This window comes from Corvus hawaiiensis, chromosome 6, assembly GCF_020740725.1.
Source record: "Corvus hawaiiensis isolate bCorHaw1 chromosome 6, bCorHaw1.pri.cur, whole genome shotgun sequence".
Classification (NCBI taxonomy): Eukaryota; Metazoa; Chordata; class Aves; order Passeriformes; family Corvidae; genus Corvus; species Corvus hawaiiensis.
In genome coordinates this window covers 52367520-52383873 of record NC_063218.1, presented here as the reverse complement: position 1 = coordinate 52383873, position 16354 = coordinate 52367520, and the positions used below count along the sequence as shown (strand labels likewise).

The 16354-nt window shown below is 51.7% G+C and overlaps 1 long non-coding RNA gene across 1 annotated transcript; it reads left to right on the top strand.

Annotated features, from left to right (window-relative positions):
* The first annotated feature begins 2355 nt into the window (after positions 1-2355).
* LOC125327661 lies at positions 2356-3277 on the top strand. The gene is made up of 5 exons (XR_007204340.1): positions 2356-2414; positions 2547-2587; positions 2629-2688; positions 2835-2886; positions 3215-3277. It is a non-coding gene; the product is annotated as an uncharacterized LOC125327661 (long non-coding RNA).
* Positions 3278-16354: the final 13077 nt, after the last annotated feature.

Sequence of the window (16354 nt, the reverse complement as noted above, 5' to 3'; positions counted from 1 at the left end):
TTGAAATGGAAAAGCAAACTCAAATTCTACACCAGGTAGCTCTCAAAGGACCTCACTGAACCTTGAATATACCTTCAGCACAGTCACTTCATGGTTACCAAACTGGGCCTGGATAAAAAAGTGTTCCTAGAAGCTGTAGTTAGAGTTATCCCACTGTATGATGGCCAGTGGGATAACGAGTTGTATAAACTGGTGGTGTGGTTAAATATGGAGTAGAGACTGGACAAAGCAGAGTCTTGTTAGTCTCTAAAAAAGGGGGAACGATGCTGTTTTGGTTTTCACCTCTTTTTCTTTTTGAGATTCTCTATATTCTTTACACGTGTATTTGTAACTCTGTAATCTGTTATTGTAGCTTAGCTTCAGTACTTTCCTAGGCAGAAAGACAAAACACATTCTGAGGCCCCTACGCTGTCTTAGTTCCCCTTAGAAACCGAGGCCGAAAACCAGCTAGTATCAATGAGGGGACTCCAGAAAAGGGTTGAACCACAAAGGGGAATTGCCTCACCACCTGTACTCAGAATTGGTGCTTTTTTTCAATTATGCTCGTTTACCAAACCTATAAAGCTGTGTGCACCCCTGTGGGGGTGGGCTCTTGTGGACATTTTCCCATGACTGCCCCTGCAGGCCTTCAATAAGGATCCATTTTTATATTACCTCCTATACTACTATAATACTTGCAGTGTGTGTTGTTTCATTTCTGGGTTGAAAAAGGCATCACAGGCAAATAAAAGGAACGCAGGGACACCCGTGATAGTTTGCCGAATGTGTGAGATGGGTTTGAAAAGCGTGAAGTTCTGATTATTCCTAGTTGTGATTGTGGTTTGCTGGGAGGGGATTTGATGACTGGAGCTGGGAATGCAAGTTAGTGTTGTAAGGGGTGATGGGGAGGCTGGCGCTGTTGTGCATCCTGGAGTGAACCCAGAGGTGTGGGCAGTCCCACAGGAATGTGGAAAACTGGATCTGGAGCCTCTCCACATTACTTGGAGGAAACCTGGACAAGTGGTGTCCAAAAAGCAATACCCTCTGTCTTGGTTTGAAAGACAGGTGTCTGCTAAGGAAGGCAGGAGCCTCCCTTGGAATGGAAAATGTAACCCTCTTCCCTCCAAATTATTATTATAATTTTGAAATCAAGGGGCTTTCAGGCAAAAGTATGAGAAATAAGAATAACAGTGCTTTACTAATATACATCTAACAAGGCAATAATACAGGAACACTGGCTCAACCTGACAGAACCAGGATAGGACCTGACACCCTGCCGGGCAGTGTGGTGGCCGCAGTCCCATGAAGGGGGGGCTGCAGTCCTCCTGAAGTGACAGACCCGGTTCTGTCGAAGCCCTGATCCTGTAGAAGGGTCTGGTGCTGCTCTGAAGGTCCAGTGGTGGTTATGTAGCTCTTGGCCTCTGGGAACCAGTAGGTAAGGACTCCCTACAGTGTTCCAAACTTCTCATTATATCCAGGTAGGAATGCTTGGTTCCTGCCCCTGGGTGGGGCATCTCACAATGGGATGATGTAACTTTATGAGTCCCTCAGTGAGGCTGGATGGCCCATGAGCAGAAGATCTCCCCCGGAGGGAGTTATCAGGGCTGTGTCATGGCAGAGCCAAAGAGCCCTGCCCCACCTGGTTTGAACAGCTGGTGACAGACCCCACACAGTTGGTACACTGTAACCCAAGTCACCCTCTGTCCCGGACAGGCAGGGAGGGAGGGAGGCTGGCAGCCTGCCGTGGAGCCCCTGCTAGCGGCAGAGCTGTTGGAGCCGTGTAGGGCTCCTGTAACACTCCTGTCCCGCCAGTCGCGGTGCAAGCCCTAGGAAGGGCAGGGGGGCGGTGGAGCCCAGGCACTCCACGGTCCCGGGTCCCTGCACCGCCCTCAGCCAGGCTCCCTCCTCACACTGCTGAAGAGCACTCTGCCTTGGAGCTGGAACAAGAGGGAGGAGGGCTCCTGGGGGCAAGCGAGCAACCAGGGTTACTCCAGCCCTAGGAATCAGGGGAGGGCTGCTCGTGTGGGACGTGCCCCTGCCAGGAAAATGGGAGCACAGGGGAAGGAAGCCATTCTGAAACGGGGCAGTTTTCTGGCTGGGAGGGGGCACTTGAGGTCAGGGGAGACCCTGCTGGGGTCACTCGAGGTCATTTGGGGTTACATGAGGTCATTGGAGGCCCTGGTGCAGGGTCACTTGAGGTCATTTGGGGTTACCTCAGGACATTTGGGGGTCACGAGATCATTTGAGAGCCTCTGAGGAGTCACTTGAGGTCATTTAGGGGTCACTCAAGGTCATCTGGGGTTACTTGAGGTCATTTGGGGTCACTTGAGGTCATTGGAGGCCCTGGGAGGGATCACTTGAGATCATTTGGGGTCACTGGAGGTCATTTGAGAGTCTCGGAGGGGTCACTTGAGGTCATTTGGGGGTCACTTGAGGTCATTTGGGGTTACTTGAGGTCATTTGGGGTTACTTGAGGTCATCTGGGGTCACTTGAGGTCATTCAGGATCACTTGAGATCATTTGGGGTCACTGGAGGTCATTTGAGAGCCTCGGAGGGGTCACTTGAGGTCATTTAGGGGTCACTCAAGGTCATCTGGGGTCACTTGAGGTCATTTAGGGGTCACTCAAGGTCATTTGGGGTTACTTGAGGTCATTTGGGGTTACTTGAGGTCATTCAGGGTCACTTGAGAACATTTGGGGTTACTTGAGGTCATTGGAGGCTCTGGGAGGGATCACTTGAGGTCATTTGAGAGCCTCCGAGGGGTCACTTGAGGTCATTTGGGGGTCACTTGAGGTCATTTAGGGGTCACTCAAGGTCATCTGGGGTCACTTGAGGTCATTTGGGGTCACTTGAGGTCATTGGAGGCCCTGGGAGGGATCACTTGAGATCATTTGGGGTCACTTGAGGTCATTTGAGAGCCTTGGAAGGGTCACTTGAGGTCATTTGGGGGTCACTTGAGGTCATTTGGGTGTCACTTGAGGTCATCTGGGGACACTTGAGGTCATTTGGGGTCACTCAAGGTCATCTGGGGTCACTTGAGGTCATTCAGGATCACTTGAGATTATTTGGGGTCACTGGAGGTCATTTGAGAGCCTCAGAGGGGTCACTTGAGGTCATTTGGGGGTTACTTGAGGTCATTTAGGGGTCACTCAAGGTCATCTGGGGTCACTTGAGGTCATTTGGGGTTACTTGAGGTCATTCAGGATCACTTGAGATCATCTGGGGTCACTGGAGGTCATTTGAGAGCCTCGGAGGGGCCACTTGAGGTCATTTAGGGGTCACTCAAGGTCATCTGGGGTCACTTGAGGTCATTTAGGGGTCACTCAAGGTCATTTGGGGTTACTTGAGGTCATCTGGGGTTACTTGAGGTCGTTCAGGGTCACTTGAGATCATTTGGGTTTACGTGAGGTCATTGGAGGCCCTGGGAGGGATCACTTCAGATCATTTGGGGTCACTTGAGGTCATTTGAGAGCCTCCGAGGGGGTCACTTGAGGTCATTTGGGGGTCACTCAAGGTCATTTGGGGTTACTTGAGGTCATTCAGGATCACTTGAGAGCATTTGGAGTCACTTGAGGTCATTTGAGAGCCTCGGAGGGGTCACTTGAGGTCATTTGAGGTCACTTGAGGTCATTTAGGGGTCACTCAAGGTCATCTGGGGTCACTTGAGGTCATTTGGGGTTACTTCAGGTCATTGGAGGCCCTGGGAGGGATCACTTGAGATCATTTGGGGTCACTTGAGGTCATTTGAGAGCCTCGGAAGGGGCACTTGAGGTCATTTGGGGTCACTTGAGGTCATCTGGGGTCACTTGAGGTCATTTGGGGTTACTTGAGGTCGTTCAGGGTCACTTGAGGTCATTCAGGATCACTTGAGATCATTTGGGGTCACTTGAGGTCATTTGAGAGCCTCAGAGGGGTCACTTGAGGTCATTTGGGGGTCACTTGAGGTCATCTGGGGTTACTTGAGGTCGTTCAGGGTCACTTGAGATCATTTGGGGTTATTTGAGGTCATTGGAGGCCCTGGGAGGGATCACTTGAGATCATTCGGGGTCACTTGAGGTCATTTGAGAGCCTCGGAGGGGTCACTTGAGGTCATTTGGGGTCACGCAAGGTCATCTGGGGTCACTTGAGATCATTTGGGGTCACTCAAGGTCATTTGGGGTTACTTGAGGTCATTCAGGATCACTTGATATCATTTGGGGTCACTTGAGGTCATTTGAGAGCCTCGGAGGGGGTCACTTGAGGTCATTTAGGGTTACTTGAGGTCATTTGAGAGCCTCCAAGGGGGCACTTGAGGTCATTTGGGGTCACTTGAGGTCATTTTGGGGTCACTCAAGGTCATTTGGGGTTACTTGAGGTCATTCAGCGTCACTTGAGAACATTTGGTGTTACTTGAGGTCATTGGCGGCCCTGGGAAGGATCACTTGAGATCATTTGGGGTCACTTGAGGTCATTTTGGGGTCACTCGAGGTCATTTGAGGTAATTTGGGGTCAGTTTAGGTCATTTGAGGGAATTTGGGGTCACTTGAGGTGATTAGATGCCATTTTGGGGTCACTTAAGGTCATTTTGGGATCACTCGAGGTCATTGGGGTCACTTCGTTCGGGGTCACTTGAGGTCATTGTGGTCACTTGAGTGCATCTGGGGTCATTTCAGGTCATTTTGTGTTCACTTGAGGTCATTTTGGGGTCACTCGAGGTCATCTGGGGTCACTTGAGGTCATCTGGGGTCTCTTGAGGTCATTTGGGGTCTCTTGAGGTCATCTGGGGTCACTCAAGGTCATTTGAGAGCCTGGGAGGGGTCACTCGAGGTCATCTGGGGTCACTTGAGGTCATTCAGGGTCACTTGAGGCCTTTCGGGGTCCCTTGCAGTCACTGGTGTCCCTGGTAGGAGTTACCTGCGGTCACTGGAGTCCAGGAACATCCACAAACGCCAGAGGTTTATGTCCAAGAAGGAAAACAGAGGAGTCCTTCAACCTTATTCGAATAAGGGGAGAGAGTCCACTGGGCCCACGCCGCGGGGTTTTCTCTCTCCAGGTTTCACAGGGCACAGCCTCCTTCTATGCTGCACTCCCGGCCGCGCGGTGCCCTCTTCCTTGCCCCACGGGCTGGGGTACAGGGAAGGTACAGCCTTCCCGCACCGCCCACCCCATATATCCCCCTGGAACCTACTGTTTTACCCCAAAGCTCAGAAGTTCAGGCTTGTGCAGACCCCTGTCTGTCTCAGGAGCCAAGCTGTGCGGGCTCTGCCACAAACCTGCTGCCCAGGGTCAGTAGAGACATTAAACCCCATTGCAAAGACGTTAACACCATACCTTCACCCATCACATTGTAAAGACACCAGCACACAGTTTTCCTCCACATCCCTCCTGTTCCTGGTTCTCAGTTTGTCTTTACAAACTTTAGTTGTTCCTAACTTAGCCCTTTGTAACCACCTGGAACATCTGATCCCCCGCTCCTGCCTTTCCCATGGCTGTCCCTGCACCAGGTGTGGAAGTAAATACAGAGAACAAAGGAGACAAGGACAGCTCATCCGAGCCCATTAAGCACTAGAGGGCCCTGGCCATGGCTCCTGCTAGCCGAGGTGTCCCATCCTTCTCTTCCAGCAGAGAAGTCCCAATCTCTGGGGCTCTGGTGGCCCTGACCAGAGTGTGACGGGTCCACCCGTGGGCAGCTGTCCTGGCTGCTGTCTCTGCCGTCCTGGCTGGGTGTGATGATCAGCAAAGTCCAACGGCAGCGTCTGTGCTACCTGAGCTTCCTGCCAAAGAGATCCCATGAGACACAGTATCCTGGCCACAGACTGATTTGAGGATGTATCTCCACCTCCCCACCACACTGAAAATTAACAGGGCGAGAATCCCGAACAATTCAAAGGAGAATAACTCACTATTCCCTCGGGTTTGACTCTTCTACTTGCAAAGCTAATGGCAAAAGCCATAGCCATGGCATCTTAGTTTGTGTCACCAGCTTCAAAAAGTGCTTCTTTATTCCTCCATTCATCCTTTCTACCTGACCTGAATTCTCAGGGTGCCGGGGATACGGAGGCCCCACTGAATTCTCAGAGCAGCCAAAATCCCTTGAGGGATGCCCCTGTAAAATGAGTTCCTGCATCTGAGTCCACTGCCTCCACAATCCCCTATTCAGAAATCATTTGTTAACTGCTCAAACAGCTGCTGAAGCAACCAGAAACCCCTCTGGCACCGTCTGGCCAGCACACCATTACCAGAGGATATCTAACCCTCTCACCAGGGCATCTCAGCAAAATCCTCCTGGCATCCCAGGAAAGGACTACAGCGCAGGGCCACTGCCCCGCCTTGCAATCTCCTTTGTAGTCTGCCTGTAAACCTTAGCCAGGCACCCCTCGAGAGCTCCTTTTGCCAAAACAAAAGGACCCAAGGCAGAACATCTTGAGGAAGGTCTCTGCCAATCCCCAAGAGCCACAATGACTCCCCCCATGGAGCTGTTTGAACACTTGCAGGCTCAAGAGCATCCACTGTTTACTGTCCTTTGAAAATCACTTCTTCCCTCTTTCTTCTACCCCACCATCCTTAATTATCTCCCACTCTTCTGCTGGAAAAAACAGCACCACCACCACCACTTCCCCTCTCCCCCTGGCAACAGCGGAGTCACAGGGAGCAAAGGGAGCATCCCAGAGACCTCTGGCTAAAGTGCTGCTTTCTCAATGTCTCCACTGGCCAATTGATTACCCTGTCTGATGTCCCCTAACAGGTCTCACTTCTACCTCTTTTGGTACATTCACCACCTCCAACAAGCGAGTAGTAGAGCTCTCACAGGTGAACATTTTTCCCTGCAGGTTAACACACTTCTCCCAGTTTCCCAAATGCAGGTACCACCCCACGTGCATACTTCAAACCTGTAAATATTCACTGCCTTTCCTGGATACACTTTGCAGGCTTTCTTTGAGGCATACAGTTCTGAGGCTGGTGCTGACCATGTGCATGGTAGCTTCCCCCCTTCTTGCACTTCCCTTCCCTTTACTAGAGCATCTGTTACCTGGATGCAATCACGAGCCTCCTTTAAGGCTTGTTTATGGGGACCAGTTAAACAGGAGGCTGGGTTCTCAATTCTAAATCCTCCCATTCCATTAAACAGGTTTCACACTGTAACAGCCTAGTGCTGGTCATCCACCCAGAACTTGGTGCCAGACTTTAACAATCTTGCCATCAGTTATCATCAAAGCCATGGCTGCACAACTCTGCAGGCAACAGAGCAAACACTGGGGCCACCCCCTCACTTTGCAAACATTTTGGCCCTAGAATTCCATTGGCACAGCTCTGTTTAACATCCACATACAACTCCAATTCCTTTTCTGGGCCTGGGAGAGCTAAAGCTGGGGCATTAATCACCCTCTCTTTTAATTTTCTTCAGTTCTGCTTTCCTTCTGGTGTCTATACAACAACACTAGGACTATGTTGGGTTAAAAAGCCACAGAATAAAGTCCTTAATCCAGTTCCAGCAATACGCTATTAGTCCTAGAAATTGTCACAGCTCCCCTTCAGTCCTGGGCAATGGCACCTCCAAGATTCCCTGGACCCCCTCTGGGCCAACACACCCCAGACCTTCAGTCAAAATATACCCCAAACATTCATCCTTTCTCTCCATCACCTGTGCCTTCCCTTCGGACACTCCAAGCCTCCCTTCCAGCCAGAAAACCAAACAATTTCACCGTGGCTTTCCCTATCACCTCCTCCCATTCTCCTGATAGGAGCAAGTCCTTCACATATGACAATAACCTAATTCCTTAGGTTATTGCCAAAATGGAGTAAATTAACCTCTTGCCCAAATAACCCCTTCTCCCTCTTGTTCCACTTAAAGGCAAAATACTGTTTACTGTGTGAGGAGGGAACCCGGCTCAAGACGGTACAAGCACCTGGCACCGTTGAGTGCCCGGGTTTAATAATCTTGCACTCTTCTGGAAGTTCCATCTGATTTCCTAACCAGCAAGATAGGAGTGTCATAAGGAGACATGCATGGCTCCAAAAGCCCTGCTGTCTTGGTTTGAAAGACAGGTGTCTGCTAAGGAAGGCAGGAGCCTCCCATGGAATGGCAGATGCAACCCCCCTTCCCTCCAAATTATTATAATTTTGAAATCAAGAGACTTTCAGGCAAAGATATGGGAAATAGGAATAACAGTTCTTATATATATATATAAAAAGGCAGGGGAAAAAACAACTGATTTAAACTGACAGAGTCAGATACAACCTGACCCTGTTAGTCAGGGTAGCAGCAGCAGTCCGATAAGGTGGTGGCTGCAGTCCTCCTGGAGTGAATGGATGTGGTTCTGTTGAAGCGGTGATCCTGTGTAGAAAGATCTGGTCTTCCTCAGAAGGTCCAGTGGTAGGCATGTAGCTCTTGTCCTCTGGAAATCCAGTGGGAAAGGCTGCTTGTGGTCTTCAAAAATCCCAGTTTATATCCAGGATGGGATGCTTGGTTTCTCCCTCTGGGTGGAGCATCTCACAGTGGAATGATGAGTCATGAGACAAGGCACTGATGGGCCATTAACAGGACATAGTCTTGAGGGAGGAGGCAGGGAGCACTGCCCACCTGGTTTTAACAGCTCATGAAGATGGTGATAGAATACATGCTTGTGGGCACACCTTGCACTGTAACCTAGGACATACCTCACCCCGTATTCTATTACCATCTACATCATACCCAAATCAATACCCTCTTACAGATACATATACATACATACACAATAACACCTTACACACAGTTCTCACTCAGAATTAGGTCTCCTTGTGGCACACAACGGGTTTCCCCATCTTTCTGCATCACCCACCAGGTGCAACCTGGTCCCTGAGCAAAAACAACCCCACGGATGGGTTTGTCTTTGCTCAAGGCAGACTTAACCCAAACAGTTTTTCCAAGCATACCTCTCATGTGCACCACTGGAACCTTATCTCCATCTGTTGTTTGTAGGGGTTCGGATTGGGCAGGGCCTGCTCGGCTGGTGGAGCCTCGAGTGTTAACTAACCAGGTGGCTCTTGCTAAATGTATCTCCCAGTTTTTGAACGTCCCCCCAGTGCCTTCAAGGTGGTTTTAAGCAGTCCATTACACTGCTCAACCTTCCCAGCTGCTGGTGCATGGTAAGGGATGTGGTACACCCACTCAATGCCATGTTCTCTAGCCCAGGTGTTTATAAGGCTGTTCTTGAAATGAGTCCCATTGTCAGACTCGATTCTCTCAGGGGTGCCATGCCTCCAAAGGACTTGCTTTTCAAGGCCCAGGATGGTGTTCCGGGCAGTAGCATGAGGCACAGGGTAGGTCTCCAGCCACCCAGTGGTGGCTTCTACCATTGTGAGCACATAGCGCTTGCCTTGGCGGGTTTGAGGCAGTGTGATGTAATCAATCTGCCAGGCCTCCCCATACTTGTATTTGGACCACCGCCCACCATACCACAGAGGCTTCACCCGCTTGGCCTGCTTGATCGCAGCGCATGTCTCACAGTCATGGATAACCTGGGAGATACTGTCCATGGTTAGATCCACCCCTCGGTCTCGTGCCCACTTATAGGTGGCATCTCTGCCCTGATGACCTGAGGCATCATGGGCCCATCGAGCTAGGAACAGCTCTCCTTTATGTTGCCAATCCAAGTCTATCTGGGACACCTCTATTTTTGCAGCCTGATCTACCTGTTTGTTGTTACGATGTTCTTCATTAGCCCGGCTCTTGGGGATGTGAGCATCTACATGACGGACCTTCACGGATAGCTTCTCTACCCGAGTGGCAATGTCTTTCCACTCTTCAGCAGCCCAGATTGCTTTTCCTCTGCGCTGCCAGTTTGCCTTATTCCACCTTTCCAGCCAACCCCACAGAGCATTGGCTACCATCCATGAATCAGTGTAGAGGTAGAGCTTTGGCCACTTCTCTCTTTCAGCTATGTCCAGAGCTCCACCTTCTTCTTCAGTAGCCTGTGCAACTTGTCGTGTGGGGCTCCATACAGCGGCTTTCCATTTCCAGCTAGCGCCTACAATTTGGCAGGAACCATCAGTGAAGAGGGCGTATTGTCTTTCACTCTCTGGTAGCTCGTTATATGGTGGGGCTTCTTCGGCACGTGTCACCTGCTCCTCTTCTTCTTCAGAAGATAACCCAAAAGTCTCACCTTCCGGCCAGTTCATGATTATTTCCAAGATCCCAGGGCGACTTGGGTTTCCAATTCGGGCGCGCTGCGTGATGAGGGCAATCCATTTGCTCCAAGTAGCGTCGGTGGCGTGATGCGTGGAGGGAACCTTTCCTCTGAACATCCACCCCAGCACCGGTAGTCGGGGTGCCAGGAGGAGTTGTGCCTCTGTGCCGATTACTTCTGAGGCAGCCTGGACTCCTTCATAGGCGGCCAAGATTTCCTTCTCGGTGGGAGTGTAGTTGGCTTCAGACCCTCTGTAGCTTCAGCTCCAGAATCCCAGTGGCCGGCCCCGAGTCTCACCAGGCACCTTCTGCCAGAGGCTCCAGGACAGACCATTGTTCCCGGCTGCAGAGTAGAGCACGTTCTTCACCTCTGGTCCTGTCCTGACTGGGCCAAGGGCTACGGCGTGAGCAATTTCCTGTTTGATCTGGGCGAAGGCTTGCTGCTGTTCGGGGCCCCAGTGGAAATCATTCTTCTTGCGGGTAACCAGGTAGAGAGGACTCACGATCTGGCTGTACTCGGGAATGTGCATCCTCCAGAAACCTATGGCGCCTAGGAAAGCTTGTGTTTCCTTCTTGTTGGTCGGTGGAGACATTGCTGTGATCTTGTTGATGACCTCGGTGGGAATCTGACGTCGTCCATCTTGCCACTTTACTCCCAGGAACTGGATCTCTCGGGCAGGTCCCTTGACTTTGCTCTTCTTGACGGCGAATCCAGCTTCCAGGCGGATTTGGATGATTCTCTCTCCTTTCTCAAATATCTCTGATGCCGTGTTCCCCCACACAATGATGTCATCAGTGTACTGCAGATGTTCTGGAGCCTCACTCTTTTCTAGTGCAGTCTGGATCAGTCCATGACAGATGGTGGGACTGTGCTTCCACCCCTGGGGCAGTCGGTTCCAGGTGTACTGCACGCCCCTCCAGGTGAAGGCAAACTGAGGCCTGCACTCTGCTGCCAGAGGAATGGAGAAGAATGCATTGGCAATGTCAATAGTGGCGTACCACTTCGCTGCTTTGGACTCCAGCTCATGCTGGAGCTCCAACATGTCTGGCACAGCAGCGCTCAATGGTAGAGTCACTTCATTCAAGGCACGATAGTCCACAGTCAATCTCCATTCCCCATCAGACTTGCACACAGGCCAGATGGGGCTGTTGAAGGGTGACTGGGTCTTGCTGACCACCCCTTGGCTCTCCAGCTCACGGATCATCTTGTGGATGGGGATCACAGCATCTCGATTTGTCCGATACTGCCGGCGGTGCACTGTCAAGGTGGCAATTGGCACTCGTTGCTCTTCCGCTTTCAGGAGCCCAACTGCAGAAGGATTCTCAGATAGTCCAGGCAGGGTGTTCAATTGCCTAATGCCCTCTGCCTCCACAGCAGCAATCCCAAATGCCCACCTGAGTCCTTTTGGGTCTTTGTAGTAGCCATTCCGGAGGAAGTCTATGCCCAGAATACACGGGGCCTCTGGGCCGGTCACAATCGGATGCTTTTGCCACTCCTTCCCAGTCAGGCTCACCTCAGCTTCCAACAGGGTCAACTGCTGTGATCCCCCGGTCACCCCAGCGATGGATACAGGTTCTGCCCCCACATGTCCCGATGGCATTAAAGTACACTGTGCCCCAGTATCAACCAATGCATCATATTTTTGTGGCTCTGATGTGCCAGGCCATCGGATCCACACCGTCCAGAAAACCTGGTTCTCCCGTGCCTCTTCCTGGCTAGAGGCAGGGCCCCTCTAGCCCTGGTTATCATTCTTTCCCTGGGCGTACATGCTCGAGGTACCTTCAAGGGGATCCGACATATCATCCTCCCTTCTGTAATGCCTGGCAGCTCGGTCACAGAAGGCTGAGGCTACTTTCACTTTAGCAGAACCCCTGCGGTTAGTATCCTCCCCTTTGAGTTCAGGCACCTGCTCTGCCAGGACAGAGGTGGGTTTCCCATCCCACCTTCTCATGTCTTCCCCATGCTCACACAGGAAAAACCACAGCTCAGCTCGTGGGGGGTACCCTCTCTCTAGCTGGGAGACGACGGGCTCTGACTTGGGGGCCTGTGACTCGCACTGGTGCCACACTGACCCTCCTCATCTCCTCCCTCATTTCCTTCATCTCCTCTTTGAGGTCCTGGACCACAGCAGAGACATGAGCTTTGAGCGGATCATTGACCGTACTGTCATAATTCCTGAGCTTGTTGGCAACAGAGCCCACTGTTTCTCGGGTATTGTCAGCATCAATCGTTGCAATGAAGGTGGTGTATTGCGATGGCCCTAGCCTTGCCAGGTTCCACATCATCTGTCCTGTGCACCTGACCTTATCGGGGTCATTATCAGGCTGTCCATCCCTCCCAAAAAGTACCTCTAATATTGCCACCTCTCTTAGCTGTTGGATCCCTTGCTCGAGTGTCTTCCACTGCATTCTATGACGGTACTCCTGCATTCTTTCTTTGTGAATGAACCTTTCTCTCACACTCCTTAAGAGCCGCTCCCAGAGAGAAAGGGGCCCTGGCTCCCTCACAAATATCTGGTCCACACCTGGGTCCTGGGTCAACGATCCCAGATACCTTGCCTCACCACTATCCAGTTGCACACCTGTGCCCATAAGGTCCCAAACCCGAAGCAGCCAGGTTGTATAAGGCTCACGCCCCCTTCGCACAATGTCGTTTCGCATAGCACGGAGACTGTCGTACGACAGGGACTCAGTGATGACTTCTGGCTCTGGCTCTCCTGCTGGTTGTGAGGGCCCTGGTTGCCCATCATCATTAACTGGTCGTACTGATTTGGTCTTACACTTCCTCCTTTGCACAGGGGCGACTGCTGCTGGCTGTGGTTGTCCTTGTGGTTCAGCTGAAACCTGGACGGTTGTAACATCTGTGGGTTCCACTGCTGCACCATCGGACTCATCCTCTTTGCGGCAGGGAGAGGGTTTTTCACTAGCTGAGGAGGTGTATTCCCTTAGCAATTGGCATATCCCCTGGCACATCTCCTGCATCCCCTTCACCAGTACCCCCACCCAGTTCGGGTAGTCCATTTCTGAGGTGGGCTGTTGGGCAGGATCAGGCTCTGGGACAGGCTGTCTAGTTTCTGGGGCCAGATCTCTAATCTTTGGGGCCATGTCAGGTTCTGGGACAGCACCCCTAGACTCTGGGGCAGGTGCGTGGGTAGTTATCCAAGTAAATTTTACCTTATCCCTGAGTGCTAAATAGAGTAGAACTATCAACAACACCAGACAGAGTAAACCTATCAACAACACTTGGCTAGTAGCTAGGGGAAATCTAAACCCTTCGAAGATTGCTGGGGCAGGCCCAAAGAACTGCTTGAAGGGTTGGGAGAAAACTTCCCTTGGGGTTATCTCCTCACAGAAGGTACCATTGTTAATGTAACCCCAAAAGCATATGATTAGTGATAGCTTTTTATCCATGTGCCCACATTCAAGAGGAAATTAAAAACCCATGAATTCCTCACCTTACCAACCCATAGCTCCAACAGGATAACAGCCACAGTAGCCTTAGTCAGAGGACCCACGTTTAGATAAGGAGATGGAAAGGGAAGAAATATAGCCACGAACACGTGACACCCGAACCAGGGTAAGCTAGCCCACATGGTGCCGCCTAATGAGGTTTCTATATTCAGCACACAAAATTAGGTTACCCCGGAACTGTTATTCCATCTCACCCTTTTCTCTCGAAGCCCTCAGGCCCCACATTGGGCACCACGATCTGTCTTGGTTTGAAAGACAGGTGTCTGCTAAGGAAGGCAGGAGCCTCCCATGGAATGGCAGATGCAACCCCCCTTCCCTCCAAATTATTATAATTTTGAAATCAAGGGACTTTCAGGCAAAGATATGGGAAATAGGAATAACAGTTCTTTACTAATATACATATATATAGATAAAAAACAAGGCAGGGGAAAAAACAACTGATTTAAACTGACAGAGTCAGATACAACCTGACCCTGTTAGTCAGGGTAGCAGCAGCAGTCCGATAAGGTGGTGGCTGCAGTCCTCCTGGAGTGAATGGATGTGGTTCTGTTGAAGCGGTGATCCTGTGTAGAAAGATCTGGTCTTCCTCAGAAGGTCCAGTGGTAGGCATGTAGCTCTTGTCCTCTGGAAATCCAGTGGGAAAGGCTGCTTGTGGTCTTCAAAAATCCCAGTTTATATCCAGGATGGGATGCTTGGTTTCTCCCTCTGGGTGGAGCATCTCACAGTGGAATGATGAGTCATGAGACAAGGCACTGATGGGCCATTAACAGGACATAGTCTTGAGGGAGGAGGCAGGGAGCACTGCCCACCTGGTTTTAACAGCTCATGAAGATGGTGATAGAATACATGCTTGTGGGCACACCTTACACTGTAACCTAGGACACCTGCCTTCAACAGAGACTCAGCAACAGGCTGTAACCCCTTCCCTCCCTCCATCCCTTGAAATAAGGTATTGGGTTTTTTAAGACACCACTTGTCCAGGTTTCCTCCGAGTAATGTGGAGAAGCTCCAGATCCAGTTTTCCACATTCCTGTGGGACTGCCCACACCTCTGGGTTCACTCCAGGATTCACAACAGCGCCAGCCTCCCCATCACCCCTTACAACACTAACTTGCATTCCCAGCTCCAGTCATCAAATCCCCTCCCAGCAAACCACAATCACAACTAGGAATAATCAGAACCTCATGCTTTTCAAACCCATCTCATACATTCAGCAAACTATCACGGGTATCCCCGTGTTCCTTTTATTTGCTGGCAAAACTCGAATTAACACACACATCTTTCCCACTTACGAAAAGATCATTTGAACAATTGTTCCCCCTTTGGCATAAAATTCAAATTACAACAGCAGATCCTGACACCCTTAACAATCCATTTCTAATGTTTCATTCCTTCCCAGTCGCTGTCCTGATGGCCATTCCCTTCCCTTTGGTCCTGGGGCTCCCTGCACTTTTTCCCGTCGGGTGTTGTAAAAACTGCCATTATTCTTGCCTGTACCTTTACTTTTTCCTCATTATCCCTTCTTTCCTATCTTTCTAACCAGTTCATTCCGGGATTTATTCTACCCTTCCTCTAGCCACCCCTGCTACAGCCTGTAGATACTCATTCTCCCACAGCTCAAAATCACTCATTTCTCCAGTGACCCAAACAAAATCGGTAAAAGAAGATCCTAATTCTTCCACATATAATCCGCATTTCCCAGATATTCCTTCCTCCTCCTCACCACACACCGTACACCAGAGCCGCTCCCGGTCCAGCCGCAGTGTTTAGATGCTCCCCGCCCAGCACACCCGTCCAGGGCCCCGGGCCGCTCTCCAGCACGCCAAGCTCTGTAAAGCAGCAGCTGCCGACGGGCGGGCGCAGCCGCCGGTGCCGCAGGGACGGGCAGGCGGCCGGGCCGTGCTGCAGCCTCGTGGGGCCGGGGGTCTCCGCAGGCCCTGCCCGCGGGGGCGGCGGCGTTGGGCACCGCCCGGCGCGGAGCCCCGGCTGCCCCACAGCCTCGGCTCGGTCCCGCATCTGCCCCGCAGCTCCGCAGCCTGTGCTGCCGGTCCTGCATTTCCACACCTGGCCTCGGCACTCCTCACCGCAGAGGAACCCCCTTAATGTCCTGAGTAGTAAGTGCACGGCCCCGAGCCCTCCAGCCTGGCTCCCATAATGGCCCGGGGAGGGCTGGGGCTGTAGGAACACCACCTCCCTGTATTTGCCTCTCCTGGAAGCCGGGAATACAAAAGACCAAAGCCGCTCCCTGTATTAGACTACAGATTTCGAAGCTTCCCTATCACAGAGCCTCCGGCTGCTGTTTGCCTTAACCATATTCCTCCACACTCCCCTTCAAGCAGCGCTTTCCCAAACCAACACCATAGTGCCCGCTCTGGGCGTGGGTTGCCGAGAGCCTTTCTCGGCGCCTCTTATTGCCCCCGCTGGGTGTTCCCGTCCTTACCTGCCTCTGGGACAATGTTGAGATGGTTTGCACATCCTCCCAGAGGACCCTTCGGAGGTGTTTTGGGATCGCCATCCCTATAGTCGAGACCCTTGTTCGACTTTCCTTTGCTGCCCACCCTGGGCGTCCTGCCACGTTTTACTCCCCGAAGTTGCACTCACTGCTGAGATTTGCCGAGGCCCTTCTCGGCTTTGCCTCACTGCCCCCTCTGGGCATCCCTGTCCTTTCCTACGGACCCTCGGCCCGCCCCGGTCCGCCTCTCGTCTGTCTCCTGGACAGTCTCGGGTACCCAGTCAATCGCCCGGTGCCGGCCAGCGCC